Genomic DNA, 21227 nt, shown 5'->3' on the forward strand with positions numbered 1-21227 from the left:
AGTTTACAACCATTTGTACTTCCAGTTCCAGCAGATCCAGAACATCTGGCCTCCTTGGGCACCAGGCACAGATGTGTGTGTGTGTGTGTGTGTGTGTGTGTGTGTGTGTGTGTGTGTGTGATGTACAGACAGGCAGTTAGGGAAAACATCCACACTCATAAAAATAGGAATAAAGAAGAATATACTGTAGGAAGATGTTACTGTTGCCATGACACTGTAGGTGGAGTTCAGGAAAGCAGGGCAGAGATGAAGCAGAGAACGTGACTCACCCCTGCTGCTGGGGCCACACCTGCAGGCTGCCCCGGCTTGTCCTCTGTACCCACCCTGTGATGACCATAAGCAGCCGGTCCTTTCTTGTCTTACCAAGCCCCTCGCAGCTTCTCTGACCTGCTAGATTATCTGTGTTCTTTGACCTTCTGAGACCCCGAACAGGGAGCCCTGGCAAGAGATGTCCCAGCTTCCTCCATGAGGTCCCTTTAGGAAACCGATACAAAGTTTCCTTTAGGAAACCCCCCTTAGATTGCCCAGTTTCCTGTACTACGTTCTATAATGCAACAACAGAATATGCCATAGTACATATTCTGTGTCCACATTGGAAAGTTGCATGGGATTGTGGTTGCTGAGCTGCAGGAAAACTATAGGCACGTCGGGTAGTGTCTGAGGAGACGGAGTGATGGAGAAGTGGGGACTGAGGAGGAAGAGTCATGTGGGACACGGGTACCTGAGCAGGCCTCATCAGATAGATGATAATGTTCACACCTGACACACATGTGCCTGAGCAGGCCTCATCAGATAGATAATGTTCACACCTGACACACATGGGGCCTGAGCAGGCCTCTTCAGATGAATAACGTTCACGCCTGACACACATGGGGCCTGAACAGGCCTCTTCAGATAAATAACGTTCACGCCTGACACACATGTGCCTGAGCAGGCCTTTTCAGGTGGATAACATTCATGCCTGACACACATGTGCCTGAGCAGGCCTCTTCAGATGGATAACGTTCACACCTGACACACATGTGCCTGAGCAGGCCTCTTCAGATGGATAACGTTCACATCTGACACACATGTGCCTGAGTAGGCCTCTTCAGATGGATAACGTTCACACCTGACACACATGTGCCTGAGCAGGCCTCTTCAGATGGATAATGTTCATGCCTGACACACATGGGGCCTGAGCAGGCCTCGTCAGATAGATGATAATGTCCATACCTGACACACATGTGCCTGAGCAGGCCTCTTCAGATGGATAACATTCACACCTGACACACATGGGGCCTGGGCAGGTCTTGTCATATGGGTAATATTCACGCCTGACACACATGTGCCTGAGTAGGCCTCTTCAGATGGATGACGTTCACACCTGACACACACGGAGCCCGAGCAGGTCTTGTCAGATGGATTACATATACACCTGACTACAGGAGAGAATATTAGTCTGGAGACCACACCTTGAATCTGGACACACACTGGATTTTTTTTTTAGTGGTGCTCAAGGGTGAATCCCAGGCCTTTGCACATGCTAGACAAGCTCCATCTCTGGCCCTTGGCTTTTTAAGACAAGACCTCATTATATAGCTCAGATTGGCTTTGAACTCACTATGGTGCTGATTTTGAGTTCCTGCCTTCTGCTTTACCTCCTGAATACTAAAATAGAAGTTGTAGACCATTACCATGCCCAGTTTAGAGACTAAAAACAGCTTACTTTCAGCTTTATTTATCTTATTTGTACGGGTGTTTTGCCTGCATGTATGTATGTGTGTCCCATGCATACCTGGTGCCCCAGGAGGTCAGAAGAGGGCCTCAGATCTCTTGGAACTGGAGGTATGCATGGCTGTGAGCCACCATGTCAGTGAGGAACAATTGTTTCCGATGAAAAAGATTTCACTAGACTAAAAACAAAAAGATGAATGAAGATGCAAATAATGGTCAGAGGTGGATGGCAGGCCTTTAACTCCAGCACCTGGAGGTGAGCTGGGGCTAGCCCCATCTAGCTACATAGTAAGTTCTAGGCTAGCCAGGTCTACATAGTGAGACCCTGTGAAAGGAAGGAAGAAAAGAAGAAAGAAAGAGAGAGAGAGAGAGAGAGAGAGAGAGAGAGAGAGAGAGAGAGAGAGAGAGAGAGAGAGAAAAGAAAGAAAGAAAGAAAGAAAGAAAGAAAGAAAGAAAGAAAGAAAGAAAGAAAGAACTCAAGTGTTATGGAAAGACAATGAGAGATTAAATTTTCTTAAAAGGGAGTTTGTTCCAGGAAATACAGTTCTGATATAAATAATTAATGCTGGCATAATCCATCTGAAATGTCTATGGTACGGGTATTGGGCCTGTCCTCACAGTACTTGGGAGGCAGGAGCTGTAAGATGTTGATTGAGCTCAAAGCTAGCCGGGGCTACACAACAAGGCTCTGACTCCAAGATGGAGTGGGATCAAGACCCTCCTTGAGGGCAGAGTGACAGGAATCGAAATGTCCAGTCCCCTCCACTGACCATGAGGAGTGATATGAGCTTTATTAATTTTCCATTTAGGTCTGGGCTGCATAAACACAAGACTTATGGTTCCTGGAATTGAGTTTCCTCCAGTTTTGAAAATTACAGTGTCTGCCTCTAGGCCCCTGTCTGCTCCTTCGACAACACCAGAGGACCACATACTCCTGCCTCCCTCCCAACAGTGATTTTCTTGGTCAGAACTCTGGACTCCACACAGTGGCCCCACAGCGATGTGTTACAGCCTCTTTTTTAAACTTGGGTTGGGTCTTCCTCTGGGAAACTCAGTCCTCAGAACATTCCTTCCCTTTGACAGAGAAAATGGAAGCAAAACACCTGCCTTGCGGAGTTCTGCTTTCTGTCAGCGCCAAGAGGACAGCATCAACCACAAGCAGCCCGGTCCCTTTCTTGCCTTACAAAGCCCCTCGAAGGCCTCTTTCCTGTGTGACTTTCACTTTCCCAGAGGACCTAGTTCGCTCCTCCCCTCCCCTTCCTCTGTGGTTGCTCTCCCTTGTCCAACTTGGCTTCACTTTCTCCCACAGTCAGAGAAATGGCTGAGCCGGGAGGCTTCTTCCACCCTCCCCTTTGGAGACTGTACTTGAACTCTCACAGGTGGAGGGAATCTTCTTTAGCTGTCACAGGGATTGGGGTATAGCTCAGTGGTGGGCCCCTGCTTAGACTGTGCAAGGCCCTGGGTTGGGTCCCTAGTGATCTGGCACCTGCCTCCACCCCCACCCCAGCAAAGTTAGGAAAAGCTTCAGCTTTCTCCCAATGTGGTGTTTCCTCGAGCTGTAGTCTATCCTTTTAATTTTTGAAAAGATTTATTTATTATATGTGTGTCTGTGTGTGCCAAAGTCTACCTATGTGGACCCCATGCATGCAGGTGCCTGCAGACACCAAAAAGAACGATGGATTTCCTGAAGTTACAGGTGGTTGTGAGCTGCCATGTGGATGCTGGGGACTGAACCCAGGTTCTCTGCAAGAACAGAAAGTGCTCTCAACTGTTAAGTCTTCTCTCTCTGTCTCCTAATTTAATTGTCTCTGTCTTCTGAGACAGAGTCTCATATCGCAGTTCGGGCACACCATGTAGCCAAAGACAGCTTGAACTTTCGGTCTCCTCTGCCTCCTCTGTCAAAACTCTAGCAAAGGTATCTGTCACATGCTTTCTGCTTTCTCCCAAGGCTCCCTGGCACTTCCACCCTGCCATCCAATTCCTCCTTCTGGCCAAAATTAGGTACAGAGTGGCAGTTCCCCTTAATACTTCCTCTGGCTCTCTGGAAGATGAAATTGTCAGTCAGCATTAATCCTTTCCCACAGGATGCGTGGGCAACCGGAAGCCAAGCACCTTGCTCTAGTTCATCCATGGCGAACAGTGGAGCTCTGACTCCAGAGGCCAAACGCAGGCCCCTGTGCTGAGTACCTGTTAGAGTCTGGATAGACCATAAGTGGCTTGGGGGGGGGTGTTTCTCTGCAGACACCAGGTACGGTAGAGTGTCATCCTCACGAGGCAAGAAGGTTCAACACAACTCAAAAGTTGGTGTTGGTTCAGACTTCCAGAGGCTGACCCCGGGCAGTTTACTTTAGTAGTCATACATTAGTACAGCACGATTTGGAAAAAGATTTTAATTAACTCAGTCACATGTAGACAATGAAGCTGAAGATGGCATTGGATTGAAACTCTTTTCAAAGCCCATGTGGTCTCTTCCATGCAGATGGGTTCTGATGACTGAGAAACAGCGCTCAAAGGTCTAAGGAGGAAGTCAGGTGTGGCCTGGCCCTACAGACGGCACAGGGCACCAGGTGACTGACTACATCGGTTCCCAGCCTTCTGGGAAGAAAGTCTTCATCTCTGTCTTTGAAGAGCGAGCCCTGCGTGTTGAACGTCCCTGGTCTCCCTAGTGCTTATCTGTGAGCACAGCCCCGGTGGCCTCCATAGTAGACTCGCAGCAGTTTGAATGTGCCAAGGCCAGCTGTAGGCACCTCTCTGCCTTGGCTACTTTTGCCATGGGAGGTGGAGGGGTTTGTGGTTCATGTTCTGGTTCTGGAGTCTCTATTAATCCTCCTGGAATCTCTGATACCTCCTTTCTGGTATTTCTCCTTCTATTCTTGGCTTGCTTTCTTCCTCATCATCCTTCTCCTTCTCCCTTCTTCGTCCTTCTCTTCCTCCTCCCTTTTATCAATTTTGACCCAACATTTCTTGTCTTTTACAAAGTGTCAAAGTTGTTTTGTGTGTGTGTGGTTGTTTAGAAACTACTTATAATTAACTTTTAAACAATAACTCAAAAAATAATAAACATACTCTCTCTGTAAACAACCGGCAGCCATGCGCCTTCATCTGCCAGCCAGTTTCTCTACTAGAAAGGAAGGCTCCGGCAGCCTCGAGCGGCAAACAGATGCTCCCCCGTGGTGGTGGGCAGACTGCTCGTGCTGCTCCAGTTTCGGACTCAGAGAACTGTGGCCCAGCTTCAGTGCAGAATCATCCCTCTGCCTCCCAAGGGCGGGCACCACAGGCCTGTGTCACCGTTCCTCAGCGCCCTTGGCTTTTAATGCTTGTGGCCCCAGGCTCCGCTCTGCTTCTCACAGGAGTTCCTCAGTTACCCTCCAGAAATCCTCATCCCAACAGTTCACACCGAGCTCCTCCCCCCACCCCAGTGGGAGGCCCCCAGACTGCATGTACCTCTGGGGACTAAATTAGTGGTGAGTTCCAAAGAAAATGGCCTGTGCTTGTGGCCCCTCCTCTAAAAGGTGGAGTATTTTCCCCCACAAACGGAGGTGTTTGTACAGAGCCACTCCATTGGGTTTCTTTGTTTTTTTGGTTTCAGTTTTTGGAGACATGTTGTTTCTTTGTGTATCCTAGCTGTTCTGAAACTCACCCTGTAGACCAGGGTAGCATAGAACTCAAAGATCCACCTGCCTTTGCCTCCTGAGTGCTGGGATTAAATGCACGTGTCTCTACTACCATCAATGTCTTTATTTTTAAATTATGTTTGTGTGTGTGTGCATGCACGCATGTGCATGTGTGAGTGTCTGCTTCTGTAGCAACTCAACTTCAGGCCAAGCAACCAAAACCCTAATCATCATGATACAAACAGCTAATGGCCACTGAGTTACAAGGTTTGACAGGGGCAACATTTCATTTTCTTAACAGTGCTGAGAAGTGCGTTCTACTATCAAATGCCTCATAAATGTGGACTGAAGCACAGAGAGGCACACATAGGGGCAGAGCCAGGCAGTTCTGCAGGGAGCCATCCAGTCTATGCAACCTGTCGGTCCCCCAACAAAGTTTCCATGAATTATCTCCAAATGCTCCATGTAATTGATGCATTTAGGTAAAAAAAATTACTAAAGTAGTCTGAAATTTACTGTTATCAAACTGAATCTGCAAACTATCATAAACTCAATACTGTTTTCTTATTAATAACTCCAATAATCATGTTCAGAGTTACAATGATACAGAATTGTAATTTCAGAATGGCTTCAGTGGTAATTGTAACCCAGACTACAAATGTGCCTGTCTCATAATCGATTATGAGTTGATTCTGTTCATTATTTTTGAGTCTGCGCTGAGACTACATCCCTTGTAAATGCATTCATTGTCTACTGAAATTTCTGCTTACATGTTGGGCATGCTTTGAATATGTCAGTTCTTCCTCTATTATTCAGTCTGGGGTAACGCTGAATAACGCTGAACTTCTAGGTGTTTCCAGGCCTTACCTGCCCTAACGTATCCCCCAGTAAACATCTCAGCAGAGCAGAAGAGACTGTCTTGGAGGGGAACACTCCCATCCTCTCAAGTGACTTGGTTTCCTCTGGAGCAAGCTGACTGTCATTTTCAATGTTTGCTAACTGGACTACAGCCTGGTTTCCCCGGGGTTCCCAGGGCACCCGCAGAGCCATGGGCAATAGGAGTTTGCTCCTGGGAGACCAGTAGCTATCACTACCTTCTGGTTACTTGAGGAGGAAGTTTGTTTTGACTTCCAGATCCCACTATTGCCGCTTTCCCATCTCTCTTCTGAACCAACCATCTTTGTATCTGAAGTTAGTTGTTCCCTAGAGTCAGGGCTCCTGATCCCAAGCAGTAGAAGACGATCGGCAACAACAGCGGGAACAGAGTTTATTGGAAGGACCATGGTGGACACGGGTGTGAAGGCTAGGGATCCAGATGAGGAAGCAGGCAGCTTCAGGAAGAGGCGGGCAGCTCTGAGCACAACCTAGTCATCACGCCCACGGAGCAGCTGGTTGGAAGCCCTCGTCACCGCGGCTGCTTAACATGGCCTCTGACGTCATCAGAGGTCTCTGACATCTCTGACGTCATCAGAGGTCTCTGCCGCCTCTGACGGCATACTCACTCACACCGTGAGCTCCAGATTTGTGGGTTTGGCATGGCTCACAGTCGAGGACAGAGCCTGGATTATACAACCACACTTTAATTCTCTAATTTTCTAGGGGCACGGCTCTGTTTCTTCAGACTGTGCAAGGAAATGCTTCCCTGAAGCATAGAGGAGCCTGGGTGCTGTCAGACTTCAAAATCCCAGCGAATAGTGACTATTATAGACCCCAGCTCTAGGAACATAGCCTTCTCTTCTCAAGGGGAGAAGGGAATTGCTTCTTCCCAAAGGGATAAGTGTCCCTTCCTTCTTAACAAAGAACATCTACCATCAGGGACACAAAGGCAGGTGGATCTTTGTGAATTCCAGGCCTGGTCTACAGAGTGAGTTCCAGGACTACACAGAGAAACCTTGTCTTGAAAACCAAACAAATAAAAAAAAGTAATTTTCTGGACTTTTCTGATCTATAACAATGTGCAATCAATTTATATAATCAAATTATACTTCCTTATAAATATTTATTATCTATTCCATTCTATACTCATATTCAACATATCATCATGAAAATATTTACTTTATTAATGTAAAATAATGAAATTAAAATATTAATGATCTCCTTAACAACTGTCTCCAACATAGGACTAAGATAGCTGCATTTTAAATAAATCTACAGCATCAAAATATTCAAAACATAGTATTTAAAAATGTGCAAACATGTAAATACACAAACACATAAACATACAAACATGCAAACATGTAAATATAAACACATAAGCATGCAAACATGTAAACATGTAAAAGGGAGAGTCCAATGGCTGTAAATTTTTAATATTTAAGAGGCTGCCTCAGTTTACTTTCTAGGGCTGTGATAAACACCCTGACCAAAGGCAACTTTGGGAAAAAGGTTTCTTTTTATAGCATCGTGAAAGGAAGTCAGGGAAGGAACTCAAGGTAGAAATCTGGGGGCAGGAACTGAGGCAGAATAATGGAGGAACACTGCTTACTGGCTTGCCCTCACGGTTTCTTCAGCCTGCTTTTTAGTATAACCCCGGTACCACCTGTCCAGGGGTGGCATTGCTCAAAGTGGACTGGGCCCTCCCACATTAATCCTTAATTAAGAAAAAAATATGCCCCCACAGACTTGCCTACAGGCCAATCTGAAGGATGCATCTTCTCATGTGAGGTTTCCTTTTTCCAGATGACCAGCTTGTATCAAACTGACAAAAAAACACAAAAACAAACAAACAAACAAACAACTAGCCAGTACAAGCCAAATACAAACTTAAAAACATTTGGTAACATGTTATTTTTATACACCCTGAATTTATATCTTATGATTTATCAACGAAGACTTGGCAGTTAGAGGCTGGGGTAAAACCCTCTAACTCAGAGAGGTTGAGGAGCAACTAGCTGACCTTCCTTCTTTGCTGTTACCTCAGAAAAGATCATGTCAGTACACTGCCCCAAACTGTAAAGGCCCACCATCCTCAAAGTCCCCCCTACTCCTGCATGTGCATCTCTCTATCGTCCTCTAAACTCCCTCTGACTCTACGATTTCTGTCAATTAGTCGCTGACTTTGCCTCTTGACCCAAGTTGATTTCATTTGATTAATGCAACATTTCCCTGTTTTTGTACAAATAAAAAAGAAAGGTTTTGCTGGACAGTGGTGGGCACACACCTTTAATCCCAGCATGGGGAGGCAGAGACAGGCAGATCTCTGTGTGTTCAAGGCCAGCCTGGTCTGAAGCAGGGATTTTGAAGGAGTGTCCCACCTTGTCTTGGCAAAGTTCAGCAGTCAACTTCTTTGTGTCCTGCTAGTCCAAGTTGTATAGTATACTGTCAGCAGCAATGCAAAGGCAGTTTCTTTCTTTCTTTTTTTCTCTTCTTTGAGACAGGGTATCTCTGTGTAGCTTTGGAGCCTGTCCTGGAGCTTGCTCTGTAGACAAGGCTGGTCTTGAACTCACAGAGAGCCACTTGTTTCTGCCTCCCAAGAGCTGGCATTAAATGTGTGTGTCATCACTGCCTGGAAAGGGAAGTTTCTTGCAAGTGACTAACTTTGCCACAGAGAGAGCAAACTACATATGGAGATTCTTTGAGGCCCATCATCCTTTTATTTTTCTTAAGTAGATTGGTGCTGCCAGGAGTAGACATGTCCCACTGCTATAAAAAGCCTTATGTTATTAAAATATTTTTGGCATATTCTGTATAGCTTTGAAGCATTTGAAAACCACCTCCATCTCTCTAAAATACATGAGGTTAAATAAAGCTTATTTCTGTCTACATCCAAACTCTTACTACAGTTTAATTGTTATCTAATTATCCTAAACAGTCTGTAATATTAGTTTTCAAGGACTAGAATGTTACATTTTCAAATGAGTTGCATAGGTACAATACCTTACAGTATGATGTAACACAAATTACCTTAAATTTGTATCACTATACAAAAATCCATACCAATTTAAAATTTTTGAGACTAGTAGTTGCTTTTTAGTTTAAAAGTAGATTCAATAATCTACCCTTTTATCCCTTTTTTTTTAATAAGAAAAACAGAGGAAAGAAAAAGAAAGAAGAAATTCCTAAAATCTAACCTACTTTTAGTTTCCTCCCTGACCATAACCAATAACAACTTGCAACTACCTCCCCTAAATGATGACAGATATCCATAACCCACTGAATGACCAAAAACACCCATGCCACCTTGTGGGAATGTAGGCATTGTGTTCTTAAAATCACTTCCTGTTTCCTGGGGGCAAGGACATCTTTAGGGGGTCCTGAGAAAATGGGGCTAATGGTTAAGTCCTGGGAGAGCTAACTGTGTCTTTTTTTTTGTCCGTGTGTGAAGAGAAAGTGCAGGGTTTATCTCAAGTCCTGGCTGGAGTAATCTATGGCGGGGGCAGGGGGGGGGGGGACCATCTTAGCTAACTGTCTGGACGTTGTCCTGAGCAGTTTGTAGTCCAGAGCTGACCTTTGGGAGGTGTTTGTCGGCTTAGAGGCTTACTACAGTCCAGGTGGAGTTGTCATTACAGGGCCCCGTCACCATCTTGGAGACCACCAACATCACCCCTAAGAATGTCATATGCAGCAGATCTCCGAGAGGGTAAAGGACCACACTCTGTTAAATACATCCAGGGTATACAAACTCAGCTCCTAGTTACCTGCTTCAGACTCAAACCCAAAAACCCATACAGGAAGGTAGATGAAGCTTACATCTAGAAATAGCACTCTATATGACCACTAATGATGGGGCAGAGAGTTTACATATACATAATAATCTTACAGATTTTGAGATAATATTTATACCTTAAAAAAGCTTTAAAAGTCAAATAAAAAAAGGGAAAAAAGTCAAATGAAAGGCAAAGGATGATGAGATTAGCACACATTCACATTCAAGTACACATACATAGTTAAAACATTTTTAAACTTTAAAAAATAGATTGTCTTGATAACTGGAAAGTATCAGCTTAACTGTTAACTTTTTATTAAGATTTAAAAAAATCTTTAGACAGGGGCTGGAAAGATTGTTCAGTGTTAAGGGCACTTTCAAAAAACCTGGGTTCAATTCCCAGCACCCACATGGCCGCTAACGAATGTCTGCAATTCCAGTTCCAGCGGACCTGACACTTTTACACAGACATACATGCAGGCAAAACACAAATGCACATGAAATAAAAATAAATAAATAATTTTAAAAATCTTTAGACAAATTTTTTACAATCTGAATTTTTAGTTTATTATTGGTTAAAGATCAGTTGTCCTAGATAATATTTTGTCAAAATTCAATTATATTCAAAATAACCTTTAACGGAGGTGATTATAACTTTACAAAACATGTTTTATATCTGAAAATAAGATAGTTTATTGCAATAACTTGTATTATTTTCTATTCTCCTGCCCTATCTGTTTTTTATTTTATGAGTAAATGTATTGATAATGAAATTTTAAAATCATAATCAATTTCTTTTTTTATTTTTATTAAAAATTTCCATCTCCTCCCTTCCTCCCACTTCCCTCCCCTCCCCTCCACCCATACCCCCATTCCCTCCCTCTCCAGGCCAAAGAGCAGTCAGGGTTCCCTACACTATGTTAAGTCCAAGGTCCTCCCAACTCCCCCCAGGTCCAGGAAGGTGAGCAACCAAACTGACAAGGCTCACACAGAGCCCGTCCATGCAGAAGAATCAAAGCCCATTGCCATTGTCCTTGGCTTCTGACAAAATTTTTTTTTACATGTCTTACAATCAAGACGGGGTGGGAGAGGATTCTCCTCTTGATTCCTGCTTAGATATTTTTGGGGACTTTTAATGTTTTAATGAACTGTAACTCACATATAACAGAAGTCAGATTTAAGAGGCAATGTTCTTCTTAGCATACTCACCGAGTGGTGAAACCATCAGTACTCGAGAGCATTTCCACCAACCCACGAGGAAACCCCGTGATCAGCAGCAGTCACTCCTGTGTTCGCCAAGCTAAATCTACATGATTACAGAGCTTTCTGTTTCTGTTCACTTAGTCTGGATTTTTCATACACAAAATGGAATGAGAAAATAAGCAATCTTTTGTCCTTGCCTCCTTTTACTAAACGTAAGGGTTTAAATTTGTCCGTTTGCAGTGTGAACCAGTATGGCACGCCTTCTGTGTGTTTGTGTGCATGGCGTACATGCATGTGTGAAGAGGTCGGGAGTTGATGGTTAGTGTCTTCCTCAGAGGCTCTCCACTTTATATTTTGAGATGACTCTCATTGAACCTGGAGCTCACCAATTCAGCCAGGCACCTTCTGTATCCACCTACCTAGCACTGGAATTACAGCTGTGCTTCATGGTGCCCGGCTTTTACCTGGGTGCCAGGGACACCGCATGCCCGCACAGCAAGCATTCTTACCCACTGAGCCACCTTGCCAACCCTCACGGTAAGTTGTTATCCCACTAAATGGATATACAATTGGCCCTGTGTGTTTAATGAGTCCACACCCACAGATTCAACCACTCGTGGATAGAAAATATTATTTTTATCATTTTTACAAACAGTTACAAAGCCAAGGAGAGGACTCATTAGGCCAAAACAGTGACTGCACAATCTCAATGACCTGAGTTTGATACCTGGAACCCATGTAAACTTGGAAGGAGAGAACAGATGTCACATATTAGTCCTCTGCCCCCCACACTCACACTATGACATACATACTACCCCCCCCCTCTCTCCCCCTCTCTCTTTCTTCCTCTCTCTCTCTCTCTCTCTCTCTCTCTCTCTCTCTCTCTCTCTCACATGCACACGTGTGTGCATGTACACGCACACACACACAATAAAAGCACAAACACACAGCCAAAAAAACTAATTAAAATTTTTAGATAGTATACAGAGTAATGGGTGTCACTATGATGTGTGTGTGTGTGTGTGTGAATTGCGCTTTGCTCTTATTCACCCTCTCCTGCCCTCCTCCCCAGCAGTCCCTTCTGCTTTCACGTCACTTTTTCTATCACACTTTCTTGTCCTCTCCCCTCCTTTAGATTTCATCCCCCCCCCCAAGTCCCTTTTATGCTTTTAAGCTCCACATGCACACAACACACACGGACACACGGACACACACTCACTCACACACACACACACACTTAAATCAAGAGTCCACACATGAGTGAACATGTGATATTTTTCTTTCTGGGTCGGAATTATTTCGCTTAACATAATTATCTTCCCTTACATCCATTTCTTGTAAATGTTATAATTTCTTTCTTTATTGCTCAACAGACTTCCATTGTGTGTATGTCACTTAAAGATTCTTCTCATCTGTTGATGAGCCTTGAGCTGATTCCAGATGTTTGCTAATGTTACTAGCAGCAGGAGTATCTCTGGGGTGTGTAGACTCAGATTCCTTTGGGTGTATACCCAGAAGTGGCACATCCGGGGAGCGGGAAGGCTGGTCGTTTTATTTTTAGTTTTTTTTGAGGAACCTCCACACTGACTTCCATGGTGGCTGCACCAGTTTACACTCCGACCAGCTGTGTGTGAATGTTCCTCTTTCCCCGCGTCCTTACTAGCATGGGCACAGGCCGATCATCCTGGCACGTGGGAGGTGCCGGTGAGAGGATTAGAACTTGAAGGTCATGCTCTGCTGCAAGTGTGAGGCCAGCCTGGACTACAGTATCTAAAACAAAATAAAATAAGAAAGAAATCAGGCCTGACAAAGTATAGTGGTACATATGTATGACGATGCCATTATGAAACCTGCCATGTTGCATACTAACCTAAAAATAAATAAAATGTAAACTAAAGATCTATGAGGAAGGTTAGATTCTTTCCTACCATATCCATAAGTAATATATGTATAACTTAAACACTCACAGTATATTAGGTATGGTAGAAGGATTAGGGAAATGATTTAAAGTACATGGGAGGGGTTGGTGAGTTGGCTCAGTGGGTAAAGGTTTTTGCTACCAAGCCCGATAACCTGAGTTTGATCCCCAGGACCCAAACAGTAGGAGATAACCTGACTTTGCAAGTTGCCTTCCAACCTACAAACACGCACAAACACATGTGTATGCACACATAAATAATAAATGTAATTTTAAAAACCCAAGTAGATGAGAGAATGTTCATAGGTTATTTGCAAATACAACACCATTTAACATTTTTAATTATGTTTGTTTGTTGTATATGTGAGTTGTGTGGGCCTGCTTGCCATGATGGATGTACAGAGGTCAGAGGGCAGCTTGTGTGAGTCAGTTCTTCCCTTCTACCATGCTGGCCACTGCAGCACCATTTTACATAAGGAAGCAGAGCTGCCAGGGATGCTGACGGCGTGGAGTCAGTCCTCTGACCGTCCCATGTTCCGTCACTGATCAGCGGTGGCCACTTGCTTCCATTTTCATGAATGTTGCAGTGAACGTGCATATATTTTGGTCGCCCAGGAACAGAACCGGCAAGCACTGGTAAGTCTTAGGTTGTTTCCCAAAAGCTTCCGTGCCTTCACACATTCCCACCAGCAGCGTGTCAGGACCCGATCTCTCCACATCTTGTCGATATTGTGAGTTTTCCATTCTGCCTGCCTCAGCGGATATCAAGACGTGCCTTGATTTGTGTTTCTCTGGTGGATGTGAACATCTTTTCCGTGTGTATAGGCCATTGGTAGATTTCTGAGAAAATGTGTGTTCAGACCTTTGCCCATGATTGCTCTCCCTCTCTCCCTCCGTCCCTCCCTCCCTCCCTCCCTCTTTCCCTCCCTTCCTTCCTCCCATTGTTCTGTGGACACTGAAACCAGGGTCTGGTGCACATGGTAGGCAATTACTCCATCACTGAGCTAGACCTCCAGTCTAGGAATTCCCTATGTGGGTGATACTGCTGTATCTAGAGGAACTGTTTTTTTTGTTTTTGTTTTTTAGGTTCTCTCTTCCATCTCTTGTATTCTGCTGTTTATGCTTGCATTTGTGGTTCCTGATCGTTTTCTCATGATTTCTGTTTCTATATTTCCCTCGGCTTGTGTTTTCTTTATTGTCTCTATTTCAGTTTTCAAGTCTTGAATAGTTTCTTTCCTATGTTTGATTGCTTTTTCTTGGTTTTCTTTAAGGGATTTGTTGATGTCTTCCAATTTTTTGTTTGTCTTTTCTGAGGAACTGTCTTTTGGGGAGTATCTCTTGAAGTTCATCGTGATGCAAAGGCCCTCAGGGAGAACTGACTTTGGGACTGCTCGTTGGTTAGAGTCTGTCCCGTTCTTCCAGAAGGCCAGCCCTGATCCCAGTACCCATGTCCAACAGCTCACAACCTCCTGGAAGTGGAACCCAATGCTTCCAGCTTCTGTAGGCATTGCAATCGAATGCACACAATCCCTCCCTGAACACAATTAAAAATAACAAAATCTGTTAAAAGCAGATAGAAGATGACATCATCACATTTCTGTGTGTCCTTTTCCACTGCTACTGACCCTTGTCCCCACAATTCTAAATAGACGTTATGGCTCTAGGGCAATGATTCTCAGCCTTCTTAATGCTATGACCCTTTAACACAGTTCCTCATACTGTGGAACCATAAAGTTGTTCCATAGCCACTTCATAACTGTAATCTGCTGCTGTTATGAATCGTTATATAAATATCTGATATGCAAGATATCTGATATACGACTCCTGTGAGTCATGCGACTTGCAAAGGGGTCGCGACCCGTAGGTTGAGAACCACAGCTTTAGCGCGCCTGAACGTGGGAAGGACCACTCAGCTTCTCCCAAACACGAGGCATCTCGTTTTGAGAATTCTCTTCTAGAATTTAGGCAACTGTAGTTGCCAGAAATCTGAGTTCTGGGAGAATTCGGGGACGTTTTATGAAAGCAGAGTGGAAACGGTCACTACACTTGGGGCAGGTATGGGGAGGCCTTTGTGGAATTCTCAAGAAAGCAATGGGAAGGACTGACAGAAAAGACTATGGCCAGGAGAGCAACAGGGGAGCTTGGGAAGGAGAGAGGACCTGGAGGACAGGGGTGGGGTGGAGTGGGGAGGCTGGGGGAGCAGGCAGTGGCATCTGAGCACCCGTCTTCAGGACGGCAGTGGGAACCGTATCTCTGATCAGCGTGCTTTTATAAACACTGTGTGAAATGTGGAGAGGAAAAGTGGTTGAGGGGTCTGAATTTAGCTTCTGAGCTCAGAGCTAAGCTGGTAAATGTTTCTGGGGTTCATCTTCCTCTGGTTTGTTGGTGTGAGAAAAAAAAGCTTCCCCGTTTCCGCCTCAGTGGCCCCTCTCCTCTACCGACCCCACCCTGCTCCCCGCTTGTGGCTAAACTGCCCAACTGCCAATTAAAACCCACATTTCCCAGCATGCCTTGCACCACTCAGAAGTCTCAGTTCCTTCCATTCACCCTGCACTTCAGCTGAAAGGGGCTTTAGTCAATCACCCCTGGTTCACCACAGGGCAATGTGCTCTCTCTGGGCCTCTGCCTCCACCTCCCCCGGGGGAGGGAGAATCTGCTAGCACTCCACAGTAAACCACACTTGAGCAGGAAGAGCCTGCCCACTGCGCTGCCCTGGGCCACCATCACCAGAAAGCAGTGCCAGGCTTTCTCTCTTCGGGAAGCTCCGCGGGGGCTCTTCTGTGAAGTCCTGTCCAGGAGTGTATGGCTTCTGGTGAGAGCGGGCTGAGACGTGAACTTGAGCTGGGGGCCTCTGTGGCAGTGGCACCTTGCCCCACTGCCAGGGCTCTTCTGGGCTGCCAAGAACTTCCTCTTAGCCCGTGCATTTCCTCACAACTCCGGAAGCTACAGCTGACCCACCGCCCCCACCCCCAGGCCCGCATCCCTCCCTGTTCTAGGAATTCACCTCCCTTTTTGTTCCCTCGGCCCTGTGAGTATTCCCTTCTCTGGGTCACCATGTCGGGTCGGATTCTGAATTCTTCAAGCTCTGAAAACCAAAGGGTTGTTCGGGTTTCCTAGCCTGAAGGGGCAGAAAGCTTTTTGTTCACTTTGTCTAATTGCCCAGAGATTGGGAATTTCACACTTGCTGACAAAAATATCGCTGGGTTTCGAGACAGTTTCTCTGTGTAGTCTTGGCTGTAGAACAGACTGGCCGCAAACTCAAAGATCTACCTGGCTCTGCCTCCCAAGTGCTGGGATTAAAGACATGTGCCCACTGCTGCCAGGCTCAGAAGATAATTTTTACAATTTTACATGTGTATGAATTTTTGTCTTTATGTATATATGTATGTGTACCATATGTGTGCCTGATGCCCATGGAGGTCAGAGGTGTCAAACTCTCTGAAACTGGAGTTATGTACAGTTGTGAGCTGTGTGAGGGCGCTGAGAGCTGAACTAACGGAATCTGCCAGAGCAGTAAGTGCTCTTAACCACCAAGTCGTCGCTCCAGTCCCCCAAAACTTTCAATAAAAAAAAACATAGTCAGTATTACTAAAAACCTAGTTGATCTGGGTTCCTATTGTTGCCATAAACCAGTCCAGACTGAAAGACCCCGCGGGTCACCCGTCTCTCACCACCTCCCTTTGTTCGGTGTGAATGAGTGGGGCGCTCAGGTGACAGTCGGAGGCTAATTCGCGGGAGTTGGGTCTCCACCACACGATACTGGGGTGGAACTCAGGTTGTAGGCTTGGCGATGTGCGTTTCTAGCAGCCGAGCTGTCGCCCCAGCCTGCACCTGTGTTTTTCCGGGTGTGTCTTTCTCGATGCTCAACAGGACTTTCAGGTTTCTTCTATTACATCTCCATATGCAGATGAGTTTTCACTTTGTCAAAACTAAACCTTTTTTTTTTTTTGGACACTAGGTCCCATTTCTGCTCATCTTCCCCTGATCTGTTTTGCCAGGGAAATGAGTGCATGGTGGGGTAATTTATTATATATATGTATATATATATTTGTATATATTTACATAATAATATCTCACTTTTAAAGATTTATTTTTACTAAGCTAGATGTGATGGTGCACACCTTTAATCCCAGCACTCAGGAAGCAGAGGCAGACAAATCTCTGTGAGTTCAAGGTCAGCCTGGTCTACAGAGTGAGTTCCAGGACAGTCAAAGATACACAGAGAAACCCTGTCTCAGAAAACAAAACAAAAAATTTATTTTATTATTTCTAAGTAAATGTGTGTGTGTGTGTGTGTGTGTGTGTGTGTGTGTGTGTGTTATGTGAGTATATTTGCTGCAGAGGTCAGAAGAGGGCACCAGATCTGGAGCTGGAGTTAAAGGCAGTTTTGAGCCACCTGATATGGATGCTGGGAACCAAAATCAGGTCCTCTAAAGAGCAATCGTCCTTCCCTGTTTTCACCCCAACACGCCACTTTACGAGTTGAACAACATGTGCAACTGTAGCTTGGCTCCTGACTCCATCACTCCATCGCTCTCTGGAAACTTCCGTGTATGATCATCTCTTCACTCATCCCCACCCACAGGAACCTACGAGCACCTATCCCAAGCTGGGCCGTGCTCTGTCGTCAGCCTTGGGGTAGAGCAGTCAGTTTACAGGTGCTGGTTTCCTTAGCGGCACAGCATCTAGTAGGCGACTGAGAGAAATTAATTAGCAAAATATAATGAGTCAGCAATTATAATTAAAGTATTGTGCAGTGACGTAAGGAAAGGAGAGGTTGGGGAAAGTGACAGAGGGTTGGTGTTTAAGGGGCGTGGTCAGAGACTCCCTCTTTGGAGATGTGACCAAGAGGCATTTAAGATGTGAGCAGCACATCACAGTAGCAGAAAAGCAGCAAAACTAGTGCCCTTTTTGTTTCTTCTTGTTTTATTTCTGTTTCTGGTTTTGATTTTTTGTTTGTTTTGTTTTATTTTTTTGTTTGTCTTGTTTTATTTTTTGTTTGTTTTGTTTTGTGTTTGTTTTCCAGACAGTATTTCTCTCTGTGTCCTGGAACTCACTGTATAGTACTCCAGGCTGGCCTCAAACTCAGAGATCTGCCTATCTTTGCCTCCATAGTGTTGGGATTAAAGGCGTGTGCCGCCACTGCCCAGCTTTTTTTCCCTTTATGTATTCATTTTTTTTTTTTTAATTTCTATCTTGAAATTCACTCTGTAGACCAGGCTGGCCTCAAACTCAATAAGATTCACCTGCCTCTGTCTCTCAAATGCTGGGATTAAAAGTGTATGCCACCTTTAATCTATTTCTATTTCTTTTTTTAAAAAAAGATTTATTTTATATATATACTATATATAAATATTATATATAAATATATATAAATATATGAATACTATATATAAATATTTTATATATATAAATAATATATAAATATATATGAATAAATATATATAAATACTATATATATATATAGTATTCTTCCAGCATGTATGATAATATGCCAAAAGAGGGCACTAAATTTCATTATAGATGGTTGTGAGTCACCATGTGGTTGCTGGGAATTGAACTCAAGACCTCTGGAATAGTAGCCAGTGCTTTTAACCTCTGAGCCATTTCTCCAGCTCCTATTTCTATTTCTTAAACTAAGCTTCCTAATAGCTTGTCACTTGTGGGCCACTCAGGGTCAGGGATGCCTATAGTGGAGACTGGAAGGCCACAGACTTCTGGATAGGAGCAGGTGGGACAAAGCGGGTCAGCTTCCTCCTTCTGCAGAGGGGTCCGTGGGAAAGAGGAGTCAGCATGTACACCCAGCCATGGAGTGGCAAGAACTAGGCCTGGAAGGTCACCTCGGGCTCAGAGATTGTCTGTTTGCTTCACCTCTGGCATTTCCATCTGCCTTGGGTTGTCATCCCCTCACCACAGACAGGGCGACCTTCCTATCCTGGCCTTTCGGCTTGGCATCTGGCCTGGCCATGACATGCCTGGTGCATGCTCTACTTCTCCGGGCCCCCGCACATGACAGGGAGGGGATTTCCTTTGAGGCCTTAACTGGGAATCGTCCTCCTGCCCCACGTCAGCTGGCTGCTGCAGGAGACTCTTCGCTAGTTTCATTTCCCTCATTAGGAATGAAGTTTTTTAAGAACCAAAAATCTAAACCACCGCCCACATTGGTACTTCATGGTGCCAACCCTGGGAAAGCTGGAGGTTAGTGTAAAGACCCCTGAGCTTTAGAGGGTGAGGGCATCAGTTAGCACTGGCTCCTTCCCAGAATGTTTCTCCTCTCCAGCCACCTGGAGGATGAGGCTGGGCTCAACCCTGAGGCTGTCTCCTCTTGGTGCTGGTCTTCCTCAGCCACTAACTGCAGCATGCCACCTCTTCCTGTTTAAGGACATGCTGACAGTATCAACACATACCCAGACATTGAATGTTGTACAATGATAACGAGATGTGCTTGGAAGTCCCCTGTGAAGGTCAGAGCTTGGTGGGAAAGGGGGCAGCAAGGTGGAGCCTCACAGCTGCCCACCATGATGGACAGGAATTGGGTGCTGGGCTTTGAGGGAGAGAGAAAGCACAAGGGTGGAAGGCGGCAAGCTAGCCCTTCTGGAATATCTGAGCTGGATCCAATGCGCTGGGCCTTGTGTGCGGTTAGACTCTGACAAGATGAGGAAAACTTCAAATAAGGCCAAGGCCAAAAGGAGAAAAATATGGGAAAGAAGAGGCCTCTCTGTGCCTGTGTTCAATGCTGAAGCTCTGAAATGCTAGAGCTATGATTTAGTTGTATTTATATGCTTCCGTAGTCTAAGGACCTTGTAGGGGCTGTGCAAATGTTTCCAGGCCAAATGAAAGTTCCTGTCATTTCCTCTGCAGTGTTTGGAGAGGTTAAGGACTTGGGAAGTCATTCATTGGTAACTCAAGAGCACTTTTCCGTTTTGAAATATCTTTTACTTTTGTTTATTTTATGTATATGAGTGTTTTGCCTGCATGTAGCACTGGCTGTCCTGGAACTCACTCTGTAGACCAGGCTGGACTCGAACTCACAGAGATCCACCTGCTTCTGCTTTCCAAGTGCTAGGAGTAAAGGCATGTGCCACAACCGCCCAGCTAAAATAAACATTTTTAAAGAATTCTGCCTTGCAGCTTTCACCTTTTTTTTTCCTAGATTTAGAATGTTCTTAGGCCACTGTGCGCTGTGGAACAATCTTTGTACACTGTAAATACGCATAACACCACGGTCAAGGCAGCGTTTAATCGGGCATATGGTTTCAGAGCGTTAGAGCCTATGATGGCAGAGCAAAGCCATGAGGGCAGAAACACCTCAGAGGATGGCTTGAGACGGTGGAAGCCTCAAAGCCTGCGTCTAGTAACATACTTCCTCCAGCAAAGCCATGCCTCCTAAACCTTCACAAACAACCACCAACTGGGGACCAAGTATTATGCAAGACTCTTCCTGGGGAGATGTAACACACACTTCTACTCACCCCAGAAAGGGAGCCCGTGACAAACCAGAGTATGGATACCATCAAAGCCCAAGTTGGTGAGCTGTGAGTTGTGTTCAGGTTACGTCTTAGTTGCTGTTCTATTGTGAAAGAGACATTATGACCAAGATAACTCTTAGAAAAGTAACATTTAATTGGGGGATTGCTTAGAATTTTAGAGGGCGGTCCATTATCATCACAACAGTAAGTCTGATAAGCTGGAGAGGTAGGTTAGAGCCTCATCCTGATCTGAAGGTAGGCTGGCAGGCAGAGAGACTCTGCGCCTGGCCTAGCCTGCTGTAGGTTTTTGAAACCTCAAAGCCAATAACACTTCTTTCAATAAGACCACACCTACTCCAACAAGGCCACGACTCCTAACTTTAATCCTTCTCAGATAGTTCCACATCCTGGTGATTAAGCACTCAAATATATGAGCCTATAGGTGTCATTTCCACTCAAACTACTATAAACTGCTTACAGGAATACAGGTGAGGAATTACTTACAGGAACAGAAGTGACTCAAAGGCAGCTGTGTGACCAAAGACCACCTTAGAACAGATAGCAGCTCACAAAAGCTGGGAGCACACTGCACAGCTTGCAGGCAGCTCAGCAGGTTGGAGAGGGTCCTTTCCAGGTGCCTCAGTTGATCTAAACCTCTTCCG

The sequence above is a fragment of the Arvicola amphibius genome, chromosome 10 (assembly GCF_903992535.2).
Source record: "Arvicola amphibius chromosome 10, mArvAmp1.2, whole genome shotgun sequence".
Taxonomy (NCBI): domain Eukaryota; kingdom Metazoa; phylum Chordata; class Mammalia; order Rodentia; family Cricetidae; genus Arvicola; species Arvicola amphibius.